The 18,594-nt window shown below is 33.7% G+C and overlaps 1 protein-coding gene across 1 annotated transcript in view; it reads right to left on the minus strand.

Moving 5' to 3' along the window:
• Nucleotides 1-18,594, minus strand: part of MGAT4C (MGAT4 family member C) — a 611,075-nt gene that overhangs the window by 27,001 nt on the left and 565,480 nt on the right. The window lies entirely within an intron of this gene.

Raw genomic sequence — 18,594 nt, forward strand, 5'->3', positions numbered from 1 at the left:
AACATTAACATAGTTTGGAGTTTACAAGGGTAATTGCCAACAAATTTTGGTTTTGGTTTATTCCCATCAGAAAGGTAGTTGTACTGGGTAACTTAAAAGTCACTTCCATGTCAAGAAACTTGAGGAGTGAATTTTTTTCTGTACCTTAAAAACTCTTCCTGAATGAAAATGTCCTATATCATGTGTCAATAAATCACCTCTCATCTTGTATGATATTACCTTGCATCTAAGATCTGTAAATATTCTTATATATTTACTATTCTTAAATACACATAAAATTTTAACTATGTAAAAATGCATAGAGAAAACGATTAAAGAACTACAATGAAATATTAATATTAGTTGTATGCACTTCATACAAGTATGGATGGTTGTTACTTTCTTTATATTCTTCTGTATTTCCCAGTTTTGTTAGTAGGCATATATTTAAAACAATATATTTGTAAAAACAAACACCTAAAATTCTACATATATTTTAAAAGTTATGCAAAGAAGTGTGAAGCAAAGATCCTAGAAAGAATTAGTTCTAAAGGTAAAGGTTGTATGTATTCTGAGCCTAGGAGTGTTTCAATTCTTCTTTCTCTTTTCATATGTTATAATATTACTGCTCATATATGGATTTTATGGACAGTATAATTTTCATTTTTAAAAAGACTCATACTGTAGTCCAATACCTAAATGGACAACTTAGGACATAAATTTCTATATCATACAGATAGATAAATAATTTCAGGTTGACTAAAAGGTGCTAATTCAGATATAAGAAGACAAATATCACTAACCTACAACCTGCTCTTGGTGAAATTGAGATAGTCGTTTCCACAGTTAAATGCTCTAATGGGAAGCCTGTAAGTATCTGTGGCCTAGGAATATTTCTAGCTATAGTATAATTGACATTTTAAAAAATGTATTTTTAAGTCTCAATTCCCTTTATTCACCTTGTTGTCACAAGTCTTAAAAATTTCTAATATACCAGTTTATTTTTTTTCAATTCCCAGGCTCTTAAGGTTAGGATTAAGCCTAATAATATTAACAGTTGTATGACAATCTTGGTTCATTTGGTTTACTTGCACATAGAAACAGAATCAAGACTTTGTCTTTTCCCGTTAGTTACTGATTTCTTAAAGTAGATCATCAAGTGATATTTTTTTAAAGAAGTAAATGAATTTAAAGATAGACATATTAACCCAGATTCATTATCAGTTCCTTAAACATAATTTTTATACCAACCTTTCAGTCTCTCCTCTTTTTCATTCTCCCATGATATGAATTACTTTATTGATTAGGAAGCTATGGCCTGAATGCATAATGAAAATCCACAATGAAAACTCATTTTAGAAAGAAATTAATAATTTCAACAGTGAAAACCAATTTTCCCGTGTTCAATCTTGTCATTTACTTTGCATTATTTCCCACGTGCACCCTAAAATCACTGATCATGGAACTGTGCAGATAATCAAATAAAATGAAAGAATTACATAAAATATGTTTCTTCAAGGCTAATATCTAGCTCTCTCATACTAAAATAGTTATATTTCCATATTCAGAAGCTAAAGATATTATTAGAGATTAAACAGCTTTGAAAATGTATTCATTATTGAAAAATTCATACAATAATATTTTCATATGTTGTTTTAGGAATTACAATTTATTGAGGAAACAGGCTATTAATATAAAGCTATGAAAAAGCACTAAGAAAATTCTAAATTTCAGGGGAACTTATTATATGATAGGCGCTGTGCTACAGGATTTTCTACATGCATTATCTATTTTAATCCTCCTAAGACTCCAATAAGTGGATACCCTGGTATTCATTTTTCAATGAAGAAAAAATGAGGCTTTGGGGAACACTTAATAAACTTGTCCACGGTCACATCTTGTTGAGATTCAAGCCAAAGGCCTGACTTTATAAACTATGCTCTTAAATATTATACTATCTTGTCTCTCTTCATATAGTGACAGTAATTAATTATCAACTCGATTCTAACGCTTAGCCTTCCTGTACAAAAAAAGTATATATTCGTATGAAAAAATTATATCCATATATATATTTCACCTGCCAAACTGGCCCATGGTAGTGAATGACAATGATTAATTAGGAGGAATACTGTTCTGCAGTTACAATGGCATGTTTATGTAACCAGTCCTGAAATCTCATGTTTTTACTAATATAAAAATAAAAACAAATTTGTTGTAATAAACAAAGGAAGGGTCCAAGTCTTATTCATAAGGAGTGGGGACAGAAAGAGGACCTATAGTACTTTCATTTTTAAATGACACAAGTAATGCAAGGATACATATAATTAGAAACAGTGAATGTCCTCCTCCACCACACCCCTAAATTCCTATTGAGATAACCAGTTCCCTCCATAATTTAAGTTTCCAGGGCCTTTTCTACACACACACACACACACACACACACACACACACACACACACACACATATGCACCTTCTTAAAATAACACACATACACTGAGTCACATTGTATGTGTTATGTCTTTTTTTCTCTTCATGTATGTTGGAAAATTTTCCATGTCAGTACAAATACGGTACTTTATTCTTTTAAATAGCTGAACAGTCTAGTTGAAACACCTAATTATTTTACCCTTGCCATATAAATATATATGCTAGTTGTTTCCAAATTTTCTCTATTACAAAAAATGGTACAGTAAAAATTATTGTCATACATTTTTGTGCATAATTTTTGGTAATAATCTTATAAGTGAAATTTCTGGATCAAAGGGTAGGTGTGTTTATGGTAGATACTGCCAACTTCCTTTAACCTTGTAATATATTCCTGTGTATTAAATGTAACATAGTTAGAACCAGTTCTGTGTTTATTGTCAGCATTTCAAATAGATTTCCCTGCCTCCCAATAAATTTAAGCAGATCTGAGAGACTGCTGTTGACAGCTTAGTTAAATAAGCTTTCTAAGCTCTTCCAATCTGTGTGATTATAATTCTTCCAGAGCCAGAGACATTACTGAAAGGGGTCCTTTTTAATTAAGGTAGCAACAACAATGCATTTGTGTATCGTACCATTTGCTAAGTAGACAGTGATTTCCACAGAAAATGTGCCTACTTCAATCTGCATTGGATTTGGTTTCTAAAGTCATTATTAACCTGCTCTCAGTATATTATGAAAAAAGATGTTCACATTCTTAAAAGAAAAATAGCAACAAAATAAAGACATAATGAAACACTGGTAGGAAACCTTCAGGAAAAAGAGGATTTTAACGTTGACGCTGAACCTCACAAACAAACTGACCATATAACATCACACCAGAAGGTGAAAAGGGCTGCAAAGAAGCCCCGCAGAAGCATTTTCATGGGTATTTTTCTGGCTTATGGTCCCTTTGATAGCTAAGTATTAAAATAAGACTTTTTCTGTCTTCCTTGTATCCTCAAAAACAATGGCCAATGACTAAGTTAAAATATCCTAGGAAGAAGCATTAAAGATCATTGGAAATGTTTGTATTTTCCAAAAATTTTCTTTTTATTACATTTTTATGTTGAAAATCACTAGTTTTTCATTTGTTCCTCATTGGTTATTCTGATATTTAATATTTAATTAATTACTTAAGTCAAATTTTATAGTGTATAGGTTTTCCATGAAATTCATATGATGAAAAACATTAACTGAGAATATATGTCATTACAGACTACACATTTTTTTTAATAAATTTATTTTTTTTGGCTGCATTGAGTGTTGCTGCGCGTGGGTTTCTCTAGTTGTGGTGAGCAGCGGCTACTCTTCATTGCGGTGTGCAGCCTTCTCATTGCGATGGCTTCTCTTGTTGTGGAGCACGGGCTCTAGGCATGCGGGATTCAGTACTTATGGCTCGCGGCCTTTAGAGCGCAGGCTCAGTAGTTGTGGCACACGGGCTTAGTTGCTCCGAGGCATGTGGGATCTTCCCAGACCAGGCTCAAACCCGTGTCCCCTGCATTGGCAGGCAGATTCTTAACCACTGCGCCACCAGGGAAGCCCCAGACTACACATTTTAACTGTTTTCTATCTGGTTAAGAATTCTGGTCCATGTCTTGGCTATTGTAAATAGTGCTGCTATGAACATAGGGGTGCATGTGTCTTTTTGAATTATAGTTTTGTCCAGATATATGCCCAGGAGTGGGACTGCTGGATCATAAGGTAATTCTATTTTTAGGTTTTTTTTTTAATGTAAAAGAAGATGTGATATATATGTATATATATATATCACATATATGATATATATATTATATATAATGGAATACTAAACTGACATAAAAAAGAATGAAATAATGCCATTTGTAATAACATGGAAGGAACTAGAGACTATCATACTAAGTGAAGGAAGTCAGAAGGAGAAAGACAAACACCATATGATATCACTTATATGTGGAATCTAAAATATGGTACAAATGAACTCACCTACGAAACAGAAATAGACTCACGGACATAGAGAAAAGACTTGTGGTTTTAAGGAGGAGGGGAGTAAGGGAGGAATGGATTGGGAGTTTCAATAATGTGTATAAAGTAATTTTAAAATGGTAATAAGAAGAGAAAGATTCTTAGGTACAAATAAACATTGACATTAATATACAAAAATAAAAAAGAATTCTGGTCCAATGGAACCAACTTTAGTGTCCATCAACAGATGAATGGATAAAGAAGTTGTGGAATACATATATAAGGGAATATTATTCAGTCATAAAATATGAGGAACTTTGGTCATTTGTGACAACATGAATGGGTATTTAAGGCATTATGCTAAGGAAAATAAATCAAACAGAGAAAGATAAATACTGTATCTAAAAACACAAACAAATAAAATCCAAAACAAGACAAAAAGCACAAGCTCATAGAAAAAGGGATCAGATTTATGGTTACCGGAGGCAGGGGGTGGGGAGATGGAGAATAGGATAAAGGTGGTTAAAAGGTACAAACTTCCACTTACAAGAGTAATAAGTACCAGGGAAGTAATGTACAGCATGATAACTATAGTTAACACTGCTGTATGATATACAGGAAAGCTGTTAAGAGTAATCCTAAAAGTTCTCAAAACAAGGAAAAAATTTTTGTTATTTAGTTTTCTCTTTTTATTGTATATATATAATATGATGGATTCTAACTAAACTAATAGCTGTAGCTATTTCACAGTATATGTAAGTCAAACCATTATGTTGTACACCTTAAACTTATATAGTGATGTATGTCGATTATAGCTAAGTCAAACAAACAAAACTTAAAAGAAAAAGAATTCTGGTATCATATTAAAATATTCTGGTTAATGAAAAATTAACCATTTCAGCTATTAGTGAAAAATTTGGAATTTATGTGAATACATGTAACACTGAAACTATGTTAAACATAACAATATTTCATGATTCATAAAACAGTTCAGGATCTTCCAATGCCCCAATCATCATTATAGTTTTTACTATAATTTTTCAGAGGTTTGACTAATTCTAACATTCACCTCACTTTGCTAAGCTTATCTTTGAAATAATAGTTTAGTCCTTAATACACTTATTCATTTTTCCTAGAAAAATATTATACATGTGCAGTAATAACTCATCAATATAAAATATTGTAGATACTAATGGCTTATAATCAATATAATATTTGAGTTTATACATTATCCATTGATCTAAGATATTTAAATTTTCCAGCCTTCGAAAGCTAGTGTATCTAGTCCAGAAAGTATTAAACACATGCTGTTAAAACTGTTCCATCAACAGTCATCTCTAAAGAACGTCTTGCAATTTTCATAGCCCTTTTCCACACTCCCTTTTATAGTCTTTCTTAAAACAAATTTGGCCACGTCACTCCCAAGCATGAGACATTCCATTATTCCATTTGCTGATGGCACAGAGTTCAAATTCTTTTGCATGCCATTGAAAGTTCCTGTCACCTTCTCTGGCTGTAGTAGTTGACAGCATTCCATCTTAACATCCTGTGCTACGTCTATTCAAATATTCCCTACTCCCCACCTCAGCAGCTCAAGTGACGCTCCCCCTATGAAACATTACCTGATTTTTCCCTCCTTTAGGTAGAAGTAGTCAGTACTATCTTTGGGTTATCTGTGCAACTGATGTAACTTATCCATCATATCACCTTTAACACTTCATTGCAAGGATTTCTTTACACGATATTTTTTTCTAACAAACTGTGGGTTCCTTCAAGTCAAGGAAACTGTCTTTATATTCACTTTAGTATTTAGAAAAATGTATACCTCAGAAACATTCCCCGACATTTTTGATGGATTCTTATCCCCGACATTTTTGATGGATTCTTAATTGATGAATTTACCATTTGAGAATGCAGACAAAAACATCTCTAATTAAAATTTGAGAAACTCTTAGTAGAACTCCAAGGAGTATGTTTCTAACTATAAGACACTATTTTACTGTTCATTTTGCTATTTTGTATACAAAAGTGTGGGTGGGAGTTTGATCCTGCTGGGAGATTCTGGGGGTTGGGAGTTAAGATCACTGCATTAAAACAAAAGCTGTGGTGAAGGAAATAAGAAGGAAAAATCCATATTATAGCTAAAAAATGACCAAAGATTTCTTATTGCAAATTTATCTATATTTTCACTTAACATGTAATTATTATGAACTTTTATTATTATTATACCTTTGATCATTCACACTGGTGTACCAAACACTATATTTTCAATTTTCTGATTATTGTCTGTAGCATTTAATATAGTGATAGTCATATGACTGGCACTTACAAAAGACATTTGAAAGACTGAAAGAAGTAGTAAAATGCCTGATGCTTCTTAATGGACAGTGATATAAACAGTAGAGGCAGATAATATCCAGATTTATATATAACCAGCACATTGAGCTTTTAGTAAGGGCCAGGCTCTGTGTTAAGAATTTTATGTGCTGTAATTCACCTAATCTTCACAATAAACTTGTAAGATAGGCACCATTATTTTGTCATTTTACACACATGTGGAAACAAATTTATTGAGATTAAATGACTTTCTTAAAGATATATCACCTAGAAGTGATAAAGGTAGGAAGGACTCAACTCAGAGGAAGTTGATTTCAGAGGCCACAGTCATAACCACATGCATTCTTTCTACTTTGAACTTGGGATGAGAGGAGTTTTCTGGTTATTTCAGCATAGAATACCATATAATAAAAGTTTTATTTTGTACATTTTTGAGATTGAAGATTAATTTAGAAAAGGACAAATGAGTTAAAATCATAAAATAGGTTTAATAAGTTAGTCCCTAAATGCAGAGGCACAGGGAAATCACTCTAAATGGAATCTTGACAATGGATTAGTAATGGAGCAACCATTTTACATAAGGATATGCCTTTTGAAATCAAATTACATAAATGGGAAAATAAGGTCTATTAGCTCTTGAAGATTATCTCTATTTTTATTGGAATAACTAGATGTCTCTAGAGTAAGTTTGTAAATACACAAGGGAACAGATCAAGTGGATTAAAAAAAATCAAAGTTCCAGTAAAAATTGATTTTTTTTATTTTCAGAGAATTTTAAAACATTATAAAACCAGTTTGAACAATCCAAAGCTTCAGTATATTATTTTGTTCTATATCCATAGATTTTTTTTATGACGTCGTCTCTGCTGTATGGTATTTCTTTAAAATCATTGCTTTTTTGTAATTTAATTTGAAAATGTTCATTGTTATACACATAAAATCTCTCTAAATGTAAGACCTCTTTTACGATATACTCATTTGCAATATAGTCAAATTTTAATATCAGAATTATATTTCTAGAAAGTGATCTTAGGAATCATATAGTTGAGTATTTTTATTTGATAAGGTTAGGTGAAGAATTACAATGATCTGTGTTTTGTGTATCCATTCCCTTGTGTGTTACCTCACATTCTTTTTAAGATTTTCATTTATTAATTTGTCACATGGATAAACTATGAAGATGCAAATATGAATATAATATTTCCCCTCAAAAAGCTTAGAGTCTCTTAATAAAGAGTCTTTTAAATTCTAATTGAATATCACATTACACTCGGCTTAATAAGTACCTCTGTTTAGCAGAGCTAGAAAGGAAGAACACTGCTCCTACCCAAGGGAACCTGTAAATACAAGTTAGCCAAACCACTCAAGGTTTGCTACTTGCATCTAAGAGGTGATACAGTCAAATAACAGTAAAGATGAGAAGCAGAAAGGGATTTCCTTGTCGTAATCTTACTGTGAGTTAGTCATGGAGTTACAGATAGTATTTTCTTCAAAATATGTATTATTTTCTGCAACAAGATTGTCATGCACATGTTCAGTAGGTGTCAGCATTCTGCTGGGGGTTGGAGACAGATAGTTGCATAACCAAGACACATTTTTTTCTATCCTACTGCAGCATACCATTCTATAGAAGCCAATTTCCAGAGCCTACCAACTCTACCTGGATATACAGACATTTGTAACTCTACAGGCTCTAAATCAAATTCATTTTCTGCCCTTCTCCTCAACTCTCCTTATATGTGTTCTTGGGCCTGCTGTCTTACTTTGGCTAATGACAACACAATGCCTCTGCATTGCTGCGGGGGGAAAAATCTCAGCATCATTTCTAACTCTTCCTCTGTTGCCCTCACTTATGACACACACCATCCCACATGTAGTAAGTAATCAAGTCTGTCAATTTTATCTCAGAAATGTCTCTGATAATTTTTGCTAATCTTTTTTACCATTTTTTTCCGGACTCTCCTGCCCCCTCCAGAATGTAAGTAAGTCCCTTGAGAGCAAGGACTTTAACTGTGTTATTCACTGTAGTACCCCTAGTTCTAGAAGAGTTCCTGGCACATAGTAAGCCCTCAAATGTTTGTTAAATGATCAAATTAAGTCCTAATTCCAAAATAACATAACAACAACTAATATTTTGGAGGATCACTATCTTCCAGGCACAGGGATGGTGCTTTGTAAAAATTTTATATTTAATCCTCAAAATTAGATTAGATTGGCACAACAAGGTTGGTTGGACTCAGAGGCCCATGTTGGTAGCTACAGGGTTTTACTCAGTTGCCCTACTACAATATTATGATTTATAAGAAATATATATTTGGTCTTTGTTCACAGTTCCAGGCTCAAAGCTCCCAAAACATTTGGCGTTTCCTAAGTGCTGAAAGCTTAAAGGTGTCTCTTATTTATGTTAATAAGGTGACTTGGGAATGCACTAAGGATGGGGGCTGGTTGCCAGGAGAACCAGCCATGTGATTAGAAAGTTGGAAATTTCAGTCCTACCCCCAGACCTCCTGGGAGATGAGAGGGGCTGGAGGTTGAATCAGTGGCCAGTGGCCAATGATTTAATCAATCAAGCCTTTGTAATGAAGTATTCATAATAACCCAAAAGGATGGCGTTCAGAGAGCTTCCATCTGGCTGGTGAACATGCTGGGAGAACAGCACATGTGGAGAGGGTATAGAAACTCTGTGTCCTTTCCTCATACCTTGCTCTATGTATCTCTTCCATCTGACTGATCCTGAGTTATATCCCTTTTTAATAAACTTATCTACTAAGTATGATGTTTTTCTGAGTGCTGTGAGCCACTTTAGCAGATTAATCAATCCTGGGAAGGGGTCTTGGGAACCTTTGATTTATAGCCAATCGGTTAGAAGCACAGGTAACAACCTGGACTTGCAACTGGCATCTGAAGTGGGGGTGGGGTGGGGTGGCAGGGCAGTCTTGTAGGACTGAGCCCTTAACCTGTGGGATCTGATGCTATCTCCCAGAAGACAGTGTCAGAATTGAGTTGAATTATTGACACTCTGCTGGTATCTGTGAATTGCTTGATATTGTGTGGAAAGCACACCCCTAGCCTACCCTTCCCCCACACACAAACTTTGGAGTTGGGTCCAGGAATCTAAAAGACTTACCAAAATCTACTCATCTCTACAGTTTATCTACCATATTATTAGCATTATCTCTCTAAAGATTCATTACAATTCTGTTTTCTTATTTAAAACCTTTCAATGATTTATACCTCCTTGTCATTCCATGTTAGGTACGTTGTAACTTGACTTCAGCCTGCAGGTCTAGTCTACTTTTCAGGGATTCCTTTCTAACAATTAATATTATAGCTACGAGGGCCTACTCACTTCCTAAATTATGCCATTTACCTTATCATGTGTGTGTTTGCTTCTATTGTTTTCTGTGCCTCGAATTACTTTCTCCTTGTCTGCTTAATTAACTCCAATTCACCCTTAAAACTCAGCTTCAAATCTCATCCTCATTTGCTTGAAAGAGATAACGTGGCAGCTAGATACATCGGAATTTGCATCCTGGATTTCCTACTTACTGATTGTGTGATTTTAGGCAAGGCCTTAATCCTCAGGTTCTTCATTTTAAAACTGGCACTTTAATACCTGACTTCAAGGGTTATTTCTTTGACTACAGGAGATAACAAAGCAACTAGAGCTTGGTACGCACCTCCCCAAAAGTCTATCAGATCAGTTCTGTATCCCAACATCATCAGTTGAATAAACTGCTCCCATTTAGTTCACATTTCTATTTCAAAACTTGTAGCAATTATATCTGTTTATATTTCCAAATCTAACCATCTGCCAGTCACCAAGTAGACTGTAAATAAATAAATGTTGAATTTATTGCTGACTGAGATATAACCACACGTAATCAAAGTATACTATAATTTCTTAAGCCAAATATAATTTGTGGAGGTTGTTTTTATTATTCTTTACTGCTAGTAATAAAGAGGTGATGGATTCTGTGCTTACATAAGCTTCCTACACCTTTTACATCAATAGTCCCACACAGTTTTATCTGTTCAGCATTAGAATCAAACAATGAATTAAATAGAATGACTCAGATTAGAAAAGGTCTCCAGCCCTATCAAGCTATGTCATAGTTTAAGGCAAATGTAAATGTCAGTGTCAGGTCAGAAAAGATAGAATTGAAAATTAGGGTGAGTCATGGGAAAGAGAGGCAATGCACAGCCAATTGGAGGGCGGGACTGGATCTGCTCTCACACATGAGAATAGCTATAATGGAAACATTGCTGATCCAGTGCTGATTTTAGTATGCTTTGTAAATAGTTTATTTAAATACATACAAACTGCTTTTCAATTCCTTGGGCAGAGGTACAGCCTGGTCAAAACTAGTAGAGTCTTCTCCCAGTGTGATAACCCCAAATTTCCCTTCTGCTTCTTGCGGCAGTTATCGTTTCCTGCTTGGCAAAGTGTCAGGAGGCTGGGTCCCCAAAAAAAGGGGGAAGGGGAGAACTTGCTGAAATATTTCTTGGAGATTAGAAATTAATTTATTGTTTTCTTATGTTCATTTTCTTCAGAGAGAAGGGGGCCACTTACCTAATTTAAAACCACTGCCCATGATATTAGTGATTACACTTTATATTTACACCTAATAAGAAATTTTACAAGATAGCTATATTACAATTAGATCCTGGCTCAGAGTTTTCCTTTTATTCATTGATGAATGTGTGCAACATTAAAAAGAACTGTGAAAGTGTAACGGTTACAGAATAGAACAGAATAGAATGTGTCTAAGGTTTAATTTTAATTGCATATAACTGTATTTGGATGGACAGCTTAGAGAAAACCACTTAATAATCAAATTTCTTAATTACAAGTAGCAATTGACTTGGACAGACATTTGTTGTGCCCATAATCCTATTAAAAGGAGCACTTTGGAAACCCAAGTGTTGTTTTTTTTTTTCCTGCATTGGAAATATCATTTTTCATGACAATGACTTGTATAGGAAGGAAAGAAAGAAATGGTCATATATGTTAAGTCATGCACTGTTTTATAGAAAGGGTAAAGGAGGATCAGAGATTAAATAACTTGCCTGCATTCACACAACTATTAAATTACAAAAGAAAAACCCATACTTAGTTTTGTACATTTTGAAATCCCATGCTAACTGGTGAAAATAAAAACTGCTTGCAAATAGTCTGTAGGAAATTTGTGAGCTATATATAGTCTGATGTTTGTGTCCCTCTTCAGATTCATATGCTGAAAAACCTAATGCCCAAGGTGATGGTATTAGGTGGGGACCAAGGTGGGACCTTTGGGAGGTGATTAGGTGATGAGAGTGGAACCCTTATGAATGGGATTAGAGCCCTTATAAATAAGGCCCCTGAGAACTAGCTTGTTCCATCTGCCATGTGAGGATACGACCAGACCAGAAGTTTGCAACTCTAAAAAGGTCCCTCACTCATGCTGGCACTCTGATCTTGGACTTTAGCCTCCAGAACTGTGAGAAATAAATGTCTGTTGTTGATAAGCTATCCAGGCTGTGATATTTTGTTATAGCAGCTTGAACAGGCTAAGACACTGTTTCTATAGATTGATACTGAAGTTGAAATCAGTATGATTGTGGAATAAAAAAGAATACAGTCTATGCTAGAGATCCTCACTTCACTATGCATTTATGAGATGAAGCTTGTAATGTGTCTTAATATTAGTGAGTGTCACTACCTGTACCTGGTACTACGTAAGAAAAAGCACATTAAATGGAAAAGTTCACCCACCTGTATCAATGAGTAACAAACACCTGTTGAGAAATCTATTATGCACAAAGCATTGAGTTTTTTAAAGAAGGTTAAAGAGGCAAGACTAAAAACTGATTAGCTGCAATATATATTTATGCATTGCTTTCTAAGAGAATATTAGTTATATTATAATCTGGAAGAGAATGTTTATAATTTACTCAGTGGCTCAAAGCATACTTTATTTTATATTAAAATATTTTTTAAATGACTTAAAAGTCAAACTGATGATCATAGGATATCAATCTAAAAAGGAATGCAAAGATCATTAGTCCAGCCACAAATTTATACAGCAGAAAAAAAATAAAAATAAATGCTAGAGAGTCCAAGTGACTGATGTAACTTATCAATAGGACAAAGGCACAGTGGGGTATACCAAGTGAAATGGTAGGTAAAACTGCCTAATGCAAATTTATATAAATTGTTATTTCTGTTTATTTCTGTTCCTCTCCCATTCTCTCTGGTTTTGCTCACCTTTTACAGTTTTGTTTATTTGAGTTAAATTTGTTTAGCATGCTAAACAAATTTAATTTTGCTCTTATGCACTTTAATGCATGAGAGCAATAAATTTAATAAATTTTAAAAGACAGAGCAAGACTAGATTATGTGTGTGATATCAATATTCATACATAAATATCAATATGAATGAACATCAAAAACAAAGCAATATATCAATTGGAACATGGCCTAAAAAACAGGAATTTCATGACAACATCTGCAACGTTCCAATGATGAAGGTTTCACAAAAAATAGCCAGGTGAGGGAGATTCTAGGTTCTAACAGAATTGGCTTGGTCGATGCAATGTGTGAAAAAGGAAGAATTTCAAATAAATATCTAGATTTCTTTTAAAATTAGAGTGTATAGTAATAATGGGCTTTCATTCCCACACTGCAACAACTGGCTGGACCTAAGTATTAGCTAAACCCATTTAGATGGGGAAGGCTTTTTCCAGTTTCATACAATCTCCCCACTTCCAATTTCTTAATATTTTACTACTGAAGTGCATTACTCATTTATATTACCTAGATGAATCTAGACAGTTGAGTATGTAACATCTGATCCAGAGGAAAGTGAACCAAGTTGTAAAAGGTTTTGATATTTTTGTTCCTAATGGTATGGTTATCCTTGAGGTGGAGAGAGACGCAATATACACACTTTAAGCATTTTCCACCCTTCTAGAAAAGGAAAAAACAGAAAGCAAAAAATCTTGTCATTAGATGTGACTCTCTTAGCTTGATTTCACTAGATCCTTACTCATCTGACCTCATATTTCGTATTTTGATAACCAGAGAAAAACATTGTGGTCTTTATTGTATTTGTCTCCTTATAAGGAGGAAATGTGTTCAAATTATATTTTTTGGCTATTTCTGGTCTCTGTGAAACTGAATTTTGATAATATATAGTATTATTTGACTATAATAAAATTTTGCTGATTATGCATACACGTATGTCCAACTCAAATAATATATATATTTCTTACTGTAAATTAAAAATTTGGCAAAGTTGCCATCCATTCCAATGTCTTATGTATTCTTTTTAGTGTGAGTCCTTGTGTCAGGACCTGGTTATATCTGAAGCCCTGGTTACAGGTAAGCATTTACAGTGTAGGGCCCAAACTAATGAATTTTAAATGATAGCACTATTACTTCTAAATATGTCCTAACAGATTCCTACAGCACATACAACAGAGTCAAATCTATTGAAAACGAGGCAAAGAATTACCTTTACCATTTTTTGGGGGGGGGCGGATCTAGGATGCTATGGTTAATTGACAAAATGCCCCAAATTCTTCCCTGTATGTACCCCCTTTTCAATATGACTATAACTTCTCTCATCGAGAGGTGGAGCCTGTTTTCCACACATGAATGTAGGTTGACTTTTCTATACATTCGACCAAAAGAATGCTGTAGAATTAATAGCGTGCAATTCTAAGCCTAGAACTCAAGAGGCCTTTCATGCTTCAACTCTCCCTCCTGGAACACTCATTGCCATGGGAATAGGCCAGGCTAGCTTGCTAGAGGTACAAAGGCCATCATCTCAGCCAAGGCCATCCTAGAGCAGCCAGCTTCCAGACAACCCAGTAGCTGAGTGCAAACACCTGAGTAAGCCAAGGAAGCTCAGTCAAGTCCAGCCCAGACTGGCAGAATTGTCCAGATGACCTGTAGACTCAGAGAGAAAGTACGTTGCTGTTTGAAGCCACTAAGTCAATAATTTTCAAAGTGTCATCTAGGGTTACCTGGGATCTTCACCACCTTTTTCTGTGGAGCTGCAAGGTCAAAACTACTTTGATAATTATATTAAGACTTTATTTGTCTTTTAATTCTCATTCTGTCAAGAGTCTACAGTGGAGTTTTCCAAAGTCTTCATAATGTTTTATATCAAAACAATGAATACAGTAGCAGAAATGAGAACCCAACAGTCTCCTACTGAGCCACATATTAAAGAGATTAGCAAAAATGAAAACCAATGTTACCCTTCTCACTAAATTTTGCTTTGCTTAGAAAATGCAGCTATTTTTCATAAAAATACATTATTTATAAGTAATAGGTGTATTGTTAATGTTAAAGGAAATGATAAATATCTTAAATTTTATACTTTAGTTTCTAATACAGTGAATATCAATGTAAAATGCATGTAAACAAACCTCTTTGGAGTCCTCAATAATTTTTAAGACAGGATCCTGAGAACAAAAAATCTGAGAACCGCTACACATTTCTTATTTATTTAGCATTTCTACATTATGAGAATAGCAGTTTGTTCCTCAAGTAAAAATCACTATGCTTTGTCCCTCATGACGTAATTCCCCTAGCACTCATGCAATTCTAAAGCCTTACGATCCATAGACTGTGGATATATGTTCTTTCATTTCTAGAGTAATATTGAGTCATTTTCAGTCTTATCATTTTATATTTTAAAAATGGGACTTATTCCCTTTCTAAAACACATGTAGATCAATATCAGTCTATCTAATTTGTAAGCAAATATTTGCTTGCTGATTTTATGCAAAGCAATAATTTCCATGGGACACAGAAATACAGAAGCTGAGAATTTTAACTAAGAGAGCACCCATTCAAGGTTTTGCCAAATTTAGCTTGGGGTTGAAGGTTAAAGAATCCCGGTGGAGTTGTAATAATGATGCACTCGGGGAGGTTAAGTTGCTCATAAATTTTATTCTATGAAGATCAAAACTAAGGATTTTGAACTGGATAGGCTTCACTGCTCTAACATTATGTAAAGAAATGAAATAAAAAGTGAGAGATGACTACTCAATTCCTGAGAAGTCCATATTTATAAAAAATGACAGATAGGTAATATAGGATCACACATCTGCTGTGATGAAAGGATTATAAAAAGTTAAAATTTTCTGTGGGCTAATACTGCATACTGCAATGCAAAACAGCTCACTACAATATCTCATATGAAGCTGGATAATTCAACTGTATTTGAATAAAATAGCTTCTTTTGCTTAGTATTTTGTTATTAGCTCTTTGATTTAGCTGTAGGTAGTTGAGTAGTGAAAATGCAGGAAGTAGAAAATGTAATTAAACAGCCCTACCCCTCAATGCATTGAAAGGAAAAATGAACTACATACACTACAAATATTTGGGACAAAACAAATTACTGTGAATTTTAATTGCTACTAGACACTGTTTAAAAATAAAATTTAAAAAGTAAAACAGCTTATGAAAATGAACTCGGTACTGATTGATTGAAATTTATGTTTGAAAACTTCCTCCCTCCCTCAAAAAACAGCTTGTTATAAACTGAATGATTTTGTACTAATATTTTCACATTATCTTGAAAACTCCAGAAAAATAGCATGCGTTGTATTTTAAAGTAAAAACTAATAATGGATTTTATATTAAAAAACATAGCACATGGACATTTTAATACTATTTTCTACAAATAAATCTGGCTGATTTAAACCAGTGTGAAAGTGCCAGCCTCCAAAGGGAGTAAACAGAAATTTTTCAAATGTTTACGCTGGAAAATGACAACAGCTGCTTTATATACACATCTTTTACGTGAGTAAAGAGAAGAAAAAACTTGTGTACATGTCCTCTCCAATTTTAGCCACCTTTTCTAACTACCATATGGGTAACTTCATTAGAGAGTCTGCATGGGCATTTTATGAATTGCCCTCTTAGTTAAATAGTAAGCACTAATGGTAATTACAAGAATCTCAAAAGCAATAAAATTAATACCACGTGATTTGGGAGTCTAAAAGATTAGAAGAGGAACCAAAATTATGTGTTTTTGTTTTCTTCAAAAGCAGAGTCAAACAAAGACTATACTCCTTTTCACTCTTGACAGGGCTTAATATTGTAGTTTAGCAATATTAATGTGATAAAGTCCTTGCTTTAAGGAAGAGAAAGAAGTAACAGAACCATATCAGAATTATGAAGGAAAAGGTTGGAGACTTGTAGAGGTAGAAAATTAGTTTGAATTGAAGTTTTAGCAGAGGTTAACTATTGAGTTGAGTCAAAAGAGAAAAATCTCACTGCATACACCATCTGTGAAATATAAAGAATTAAGTATTAGCATTTTTAGTAGACTCTAAGCACTTTATTATCTGCTTCAAGCCAGTATACTGGATCTACATAGCCAGCGTAAATTCCTGATGAAAGCAACTGAATAAAATTATGTATACAAATATATGTGCACACTTTTAAGGAATATTGCATCTGACATGAACGAAATCTGCAAAGACTAAGATCAAAGTAAAAGCAGGAATCCTAAGAGGTATCACCAAAGCCAGCGTACAACAATGAGAACTTCTAGAGATCCTCGGAAAGTGTGAGCTTCCCTTTTGGCTGCTTCATGAGGATAAAGGGAAGAGGATGGTAGAAGACTTCTTCCATAAAATGAGAAAGAAATCTCATGGGGAAAAAGGGTCTGAAAGGCAATATACAGTCTTGTCCTTAGTGCTGGTTAGAGAGAAAAAAAAAAAAAAGGATTCACATTAACAAGTTGGTCCTCATCACAGACCTGAAATCTACATCCATGCTATTTGAAAGCATTTAGTTTAAAAGCAAAGCATTTAGTTTACAAATTGTCCTGGATTAATAGTGCCCTTGAGTGACTAGTAGAAGGAAGTACTTTAAAAATGGAACTCCAAGTCTGGCCTTAAAGAATTTTCATCAATAACATTCCATATGTGTGAGATTATAGTCAAAATCAGAGCACACAAGGAAAATAAGATTTCACATGTGAGAACAAGAAGGAACTGGAAGTGCAATTAGAACCATGAAAATTAAAATAGAGGCTCAACTGAAAATAAGAACACGAAAAAGAGACTATTAAATTTATAAAACACTCAAGTGGAATTTTGTATCAAAAATTATAAAATTAAAAGAATAAAAAGGGATTAATTTAAAATAAATCACAAATACAGATCAAATCAGTGAAAGGGGTATAGACTCAAAGAATATGATACTAAGAAAATATGAAATGATTTGGAAAAAAATTAAGAGACATAAAAGTAGAGAAAAATGGAAAAAGTCACACTAAATGAGGTAATGACCAAGGAGTTCCAGAATTGCTGAAAGACATCTATCCTCAGATTCTGGAAGGCCAACAAGTCTAAAGTGGGATACATAAAAATTATACACGTCATAACCAGCTTCAGAACACCAAAGAACAAAGGAAGATTTTAAAAGCAGCCAAAGAGAAATAGCAAATTACCTATGCAGGTATAACAATTAGACAGACAGTTGACTTGCCATCAATAAATGGAATCCAGAAAATAACAGAATAAAATCTTCAATGGTGTCAGAAAAATCTTTGACAATGTAGACTCACAGTTCAGAGAAACTATTTTCCAAGGACAAGAGCAAAATACAAATACTTTCAGACAAAGAAAAACTGAGAAATCTTCACTAAAGGAAAGTCTAAAAAATATACTTCAAATAAATAGATAAGGTGGAAGTTCTAATAAGAAGGAACAGTGAAAAAATAGTGGTAAATATGTGAGCAAATCTAATATAATATTAATTTATAATACAGTAATAACAATATCTAATTCTTGGAATAATAGAGCAAAAATACCTATAGCATTGATTAAAAATCTGATGGCTCATGGTAATTAAAATAATC

This window comes from Monodon monoceros, unplaced genomic scaffold (genome assembly GCF_005190385.1).
Source record: "Monodon monoceros isolate NGI ecotype Baffin Bay Population unplaced genomic scaffold, NGI_Narwhal_1 Super_Scaffold_6, whole genome shotgun sequence".
NCBI lineage: Eukaryota > Metazoa > Chordata > Mammalia > Artiodactyla > Monodontidae > Monodon > Monodon monoceros.